We start from the raw sequence: 7,384 nt of genomic DNA, 5'->3' as shown, positions 1-7,384 counted from the left end.
AATGGGGGATCTGTCCATGGTGTTTGGACACAGGAGGAACTGTCCATGGTGCTAAAACACTTGACAATAAAACAAGGGCCCCCCTTGATTTATCACTTCTCCGTGTCCTGGATGCGAGGGAGAGGCACACAGCAACAGAAGGAATCGGTCTGTGTAGGGGAGGGGCGCTGTAACTAGCCTATCACAGAAAGGAGACACAGTCAATGGAGAATTTCATTGAATCTGATTACAGATATTGACTCGCATTGCTCCTATAATACTTGTAATCTTCAAAAGTGCTTAATCCGTACCGGATACTCGTTTCAGCCAATTACTCGGCTCATCCCTAGAATACTTGATACTAAAAGAATTTGACGAATTGTCCATGGTGCTAAAACATAGGGAGAACTGTCCCTGGTACTTTAAATGTGGAAACTGTCTATGGCGCTAAGCCATTTTACATTAATAGAGAGAGACAACAGTCCATTGTGCTAAAAGACAGGGGGAAATGTCCATGGTGCTAAAACAAAAGGAGGAATTGTCCATGGTGCTAAAACGCGGGGGAAACTGGCCATTTTGCGAAACAACTTGACACTTAAAGACAGGGGGAACTGTCATTGGTGCTAAAATATTTAAACCAAACAGAGAGAACTGTCCATGTTGTTAAAACACAGGGAGAGGTTTTCATGGTGAAAAACTACCTAACACTAAAATAGGAAGAGCTGTGCCTGGTGCTAAAACACAGGGGGGACTGTCCATGGTCCTAAAACAAAGGGGGAACTGTCAATGGTGCTAAAACACTTGACATTAGAAGGCAGGAGGAACTGTCCATTGTCCTAAAACACTTGACACTAAATAATAGGGGGAAGTGTCCATGGTGCTAAAAGACAGGGTGAAGTGTCATGATGCTAAAACACAGGGGGAACTGTCCATGCTGTTAAACACAGAGGTAACTGTCCATGGCACTGAACACAAGGAGAAGTATCCATGGTGCTAAAACCGGGGGAACTGTCCATGGTGCTAAAATATTTAAGCTAAAACACAGGGAGAACTGTTGATGGTGCTTTAACACAGCGGGAACTAGCAATGGTGCTAAGATTTTTAAACTAGAACACAGGGAGAACTGTCCAAGGTGCCAAAACACAGGCAGACTGTCCATGGTGCTAAACCACATGACACTAAAAGACAGGCGGGTACGCACGCCACACGGTGAAGAAAGTGAGACAAAGGAAAGACTAGCTTATGCAGGAATGAGCAAAAGCTTTCAGTCTGCAGTAGAAAGAGTTTGCAATGTAGAGATGTAACATCCAAACGATGTGTTAATGTGAAATAATATAATATCTAGGAATGTCCTGTTGGCACACTGAACAGCTACCGGTACCCCTACGCACATCCAACTTTATCCCTTAACCCTAACCAATTTGTGTTACTATGAACACATAAAGGGACAAATACCAACAAAAAGCATAACCTAAGCACGACAGTCAGAACAATAATCATTTCTATATTTACAATTTGGCACATCTAAACTGTATAAAAAAATGACCATCAGTCACATGCCGTATCACCTTAGCTAATGAAATACACATACATTTTCCATTAAAAATAAAATAAAAGCAGCCATGACAGACAGAATGATACATGTGTCACGGTGGCCATGACAGTGTCGGCACGGCAGCAAAAATTGCATTTTCTTTTAGTAGATCTACCTCAATAAATTATTGCACCCACATTAATCAAAGCAGATGAACAGATAGATGATAGTAATGATGTCACAGCGGTCATGAGAGAGAAAATCAAAGACAGGAAGGCACAGCGGCCACAAACAAAACAGAAGAAAAAGGTATCATGTTTTAGAAGAAAGAGAACTATAGCTTCTAGTAATAGATGTGTGTTAATGTAAAACAAAGCAGCCTAGAGAGAGATATATAGAGAGAGAGAAATATATAGAGAGCACAGTAGAACATATCAAATACTTAAAATTATATTGGCACTTACTTTTAGATGATCTACCTGAAAAAAACACAGCACCAACATTGATCCAAGCTGATGAACAGATAGAAGCAGAGATGATAGATGGTGATGAACAGATCGAAGCAGAGAGATGATAGATAATGATGAAAAGAGATATAATAGATGGTGATGAACAGAAAGAAGCTAGATGGTGATGAACATAGAGAAGATAGATAGTGACGAACAGATAGAAGCAGAGAGATGATAGATGGTGATGAAAAGAGATATTATTAATGGTGATAAAAAGAGAGAAGCTAGATGGTGATGAACAGAGAGATGATAGATGGTGATGAACAGAGAGATGATAGATGGTGATGAAAAGAGATTATTAATGGTGATAAACAGAGAGAAGCTAGATGGTGATGAACAGAGAGATGATAGATGGTGATGAACAGATAGAAGCAGAGAGATGATAGATGGTGATGAACAGAGAGATGATAGATGGTGATGAACAGATGGAAGCAGAGAGATGATAGATGGTGATGAACAGATAGAAGCAGAGAGAGGATAGATGATGATGAACAGAGAGAAGATAGATGGTGATGAACAGATGGCGATGAACAGATAGAAGCAGAGAGATGATAGATGATGATGAACAGAGAGATGATAGATGGTGATGAACAGATAGAAGCAGAGAGATGATAGATGGTGATGAACAGATAGAAGCAGAGAGATGATAGATGGTGATGAACAGATAGAAGCAGAGAGATGATAGATGATGATGAACAGAGAGATGATAGATGGTGATGAACAGAGAGAAGCAGAGAGATGATAGATGGTGATGAACAGATAGAAGCAGAGAGAGGATAGATGGTGATGAACAGATAGAAGCAGATAGATGATGATGAACAGAGAGATGATAGATGGTGATGACACGGCGGCCATGACAGTAGGGCTGGACGGCGCGGACCAAACAATGTATCTGAGGAATTTTCGGCAGAATTGTTATACTTAATTCTCTAAATTTAGAATTATATTATCTAAAACATGACCTTAATGTTCAGTTGTAAATCAAAGCAATGTCAACAATGGTTTTTTTTTAAAGACTGGTCAAACTATGATTAAAGACAGGTTTTCCCTGTTTGATTCCAGTCAACACGCTCAACGTGTTTCCTAGTTAAATCCACTTTCTAATGTCAAAGATCCACCGACGCACCTTCACGTGGTAGACTCATCTGGTTTGTTGCTTTTAATCTCAGATTGTTTTTGTTAAAACAGTAATGCTTCCGTAAATGATGACACTGTAGTGAACATCCTTCATTGCTTCTCATTTAATAAATAACTTGGTAGTTAACATTTGTTAAGTTACTGTTGATGATAACTGTTGGTTTTGTTTAGATGTACCAAATTGTAATTATATACGTGATGATCAGACCCATGTGCTAAAGCTATGCTAGCAGCGGCTATCACTAGTTGCCATAGCAACTTGAAACACTCTGAGCTGTACCTGACTCAAGCCAGTGGACATGCTCTGTTTACATTATCTGGGTCACATGACAGAGATATTACCAAAAGACGTTTCCTGGGATTTATTCTTAACTTTCATTTGACTGAAAGAGACAATTATGTTGTTAATCAAATATTTCTGAGCCAATTAATTGTAGAGCAAAATGTGGAATTGTTAAATCTGTACATATACCGCCCAGCCCTATGTGAGAGAGATAATCAGAGACAGGAAGGCACGGCGGCCAAACACAACACAGGATAAAATAAGACAATGTTAGAGAGAGAGAGAGAGATGGCACGGCGGCCAACAACAACAAATGGCACTTACTTTGAGTCGATCTACCGGAAAAAAAACACAGTACCAACATTGATCCAAGCTGATGAACAGATAGATGATAGATAATGATGGCACGGCAGCCATGACAGATAATCAGAGATAGGAAGGCACGGCGGCCATGACAGATAATCAGAGATAGGAAGGCACGGCGGCCATGACGGAGGTAACATCAAAAAGATGGGTAAAGTAACACAGAACAGCAAAGAGAGAGATAGTGAGATTGAGAGATAGAAAAAGAGAGAGACAGAGAGAGAGAACGGGAGGGGAGAGAGGAGATAAAGCGAGAGAGAGAAAGAGAAAGCAGGGCCCCAGACTAACTGTTTCACTAGGAGAACATTGGCCCCCAACGCTCTAAAGAAACTAAAATAAAACTCCTCCCAAACCCGCCTTACAACCTGTTAAAATTATAATTATTCATTTCTCAATCACTGAAACTTTTATTCTTGTATGTGTATATTATTTTTAGCCCGTTTTATTTTCACCATGACCGTTTTTAATGGTACTTTAATGTTTTTCTATGTTTAATGGATGCAAAATGCAAACCATATTGTTGCCATCTGGACCCCTGGAGAGAGAGAGAGAGAGAGAATAAGTAAGAGGGAGAAAAAGACTGAGAACAAGAGTGATAGATAGATAGATAGATAGATAGATAGATAGATAGATAGATAGATGGATAATTAGATAGCACAGTGGATAACTCGGAAAACAACAAAGAGAATAAAAAGGAAACTTACTTTTGTAGATCTACCTGAAATACAACCGAGAGGAGACATGATCAGATATGGTTTCATAAAAACTAGAAGAGACATGATTAGATATTTCATTAAAAAGAAATATGATCAGCTGATTCTTCTTACCTGATGAGAGAATTAATGAATCCCATCCTGTTGTCTGTTCTTCTTCTATCAGACCGGGATAGTGTTGTTCTTCTTCTGTGGGATTAAACAAGACAGACACGTTACATACATAAACATAACTGACCAGAACTCATAGATATATATATATCTCACATATACACAGTTATTTTAGTAATCCAAAGGTAATAAACTGATAGATATATCTCTCTAACGACTGTATTTATAACGCGTTTTTCGAGTCTTAACGACGACTCAAAGCTCTTTTCCATAGTCCAGAAACCATTCAATTTCAATTCAATTTTATTTTATTCATAGTATCAATTCATAACAACAGTTATCTGGAGACCCTTTACAGATAGACCAGGTCTAGACCAGATAGAGGAGGTCTAGACCACTCCAGAATTTACTTGGACCCAAGAGTTCTAGTAGTTTCCTCCAGAGCAAACAACACTGCAACATCATCACACACATTCATACACTGTTAACAAGGTGCCACCTGCTCATCAGATACACACACACCGACACACAAAAACACGCACTCACACACAAACAGACTCACACACACACAAACAAACAGAAAGATACATACACCGACACACAAAGACACACACACTCACACAGATACACACACATGCAAACAGACAGATACACGCACAGACAGACACACACAAAAACACACACACACACACACACACACACACACAGACAGATACACGCACAGACAGACACACACATACACACACACACACACACACTCACAGACACACAAAAACACACACACACACAGACAGACACACAAACACACACACACACACACACACACACACACAGACAGATACACGCACAGGGCACACAAACACACCGACACACACACACTCACACAAAGACAGACACTCACACAGATATACACACACGCAAACAGACAGATACACGCACAGACACACACACACTCACAGACACACAAAGACACACACTCACAGACACACACTCACAAACACAAAAAGACACACTCACAGACACACACTCAGACATTTACACACACACGCAAACACAGACAGAAACACGCACAGAGACACACACACACGTACCGACAGAGCAGAGAGGTGGAGCACGGTTCAGGTCGGCTAAAGGTAACTAACGGCTCTAACGGAGACTAACGGTTTAACGGCTCTACTGGTACTAACGGCTATGGGGAGGCATGTCGCCCGCATCATTAGATTAAAAAAGAAAAAAAACTAAGCGCGCAATACAGCTTGCAACGTTACATTTAAATAAAGCAACAGCCACTCAGAGTTGGCCATGCTAAATTTAAAAATAAAGTCTAAATTATTCATAAAAAAATCTAATTCATAATAAAGTATTTGTAAGTGAAGTTAACATGGAGGAGGAAGAGTTTTCTCCTCTTTGTAGAGTAACTGTCCGGTAACTTAAACAGTTTATCTGCTAATTGAAATGCCCGCGTTCACTCGGCGGTGAAAACACACTCTCTTTGAAGTTTCTTTGAAGTCGACACTAACACACAAAACTCACCGAAACGTCTCCGTTTCTGTCTCCAGACTTTCACCGAAATATCTCCGTTAGTATCTCCACAGCTCCAGCGGGTAGAGGCTCATTTTGGTCCGAGAACACGGTGATTTAGGGCGGGAGAATCTTCTGCTCTGCCGCACGGCCGTTTCACCTTCTGATTCAGCGGGTCTGAAGTTACAGGGAGGGGCGGGGCTATATAAAGGAGATCTACGGAGGCCCAGAGGGGGCGGGGCCATTTACAGAATGTGACTAAGACATCTTTTAAAAATACTGTTTAGAAATACGTTACATATAATATGTTCTATGTATTATTGTAGCTAATTAATGAGTTCATTTAAACAGAACTTCTAACCTTTACCTGTGTCTTTCATATTAAGTAAAAATAAAAATAAAAGTGTCTCTTTTAACAACAGTCACAACAAGCTTTACACAACACAGGAAACAATCACTAAAACAATCTTTATTCAAATTAATTCATAACAATAATAACCACTAATGATATTATTACAGTTACACCTAAGGTTTTTTATTTATAATTTACATTACCTAAGCATTTTATTGTTTATAGAAACATATTTCATTAAATCCTACACATAGCAGGAGATTGTATATATTGGACATCTGGACCTGTATCAAGCTATTTTTAGAAAAAATCAAAAAAATTATGATTTACGATATGCCGAATTTTGTGCAAAACTTCTAATTTTATGAAGACGTTTTTGAGCAACTTAGGATCCACGAAAACTCAAAATCTTGCAGCCATGTGCAGAATATGAAACCATCATCTGAATACACATTTAGGCATGAGAGTGGTACAGTTGCTCTATAGCGCCCCGTTCATTGGTTTTAGCACTTGGGCACATTTTCGACGTCCTCAATATATATGAAAACTCACAAAAATCGGCACCCACATAAACACCGGGGGGCTTTTTGAGTCTGTTCAGCGATTTGGTCCCTACCTGTAAGCGGGCTCTATAGCGCCCCCTAATGTTTGGAAAGGCATTAACTTGGAGATAGTTAGTGCGATCTTCACCAAATTTGATAAGTATATTGCTCTAACCATTGCGAACATGTTCCCAATTTACCTTTATTAGCTCCGCCCAACCAGAAGGCGGCCATTTTGAATTTATGAATTGTCATGTGTTTTAATTCAATTCAATTCAATTTCAATTCAATTCAATTTTATTTATAGTATCAATTCATAACAAGAGTTATCTCAAGACAC

General features: G+C 39.4%; 1 long non-coding RNA gene across 1 annotated transcript in view; it reads right to left on the bottom strand.

Annotated features, from left to right (window-relative positions):
- The window catches only part of LOC117955235, a 3,956-nt gene extending 335 nt beyond the window's left edge, over window positions 1–3,621 (bottom strand). Inside the window, exons 1-2 of the long non-coding RNA XR_004658992.1 lie at window positions 3,544–3,621; window positions 2,944–2,949 (exon numbers count right to left, since the gene is read on the bottom strand). This is a non-coding gene — a long non-coding RNA (uncharacterized LOC117955235). The remainder of the gene's footprint in view (window positions 1–2,943; window positions 2,950–3,543) is intronic.
- Between the last annotated feature and the right edge of the window lie 3,763 nt (window positions 3,622–7,384).

Source organism: Etheostoma cragini, chromosome 13 (assembly GCF_013103735.1).
Source record: "Etheostoma cragini isolate CJK2018 chromosome 13, CSU_Ecrag_1.0, whole genome shotgun sequence".
Taxonomy (NCBI): domain Eukaryota; kingdom Metazoa; phylum Chordata; class Actinopteri; order Perciformes; family Percidae; genus Etheostoma; species Etheostoma cragini.
Note: the sequence above shows the minus strand (reverse complement) of the source record. Positions and strands in the feature narration are given on the sequence as shown.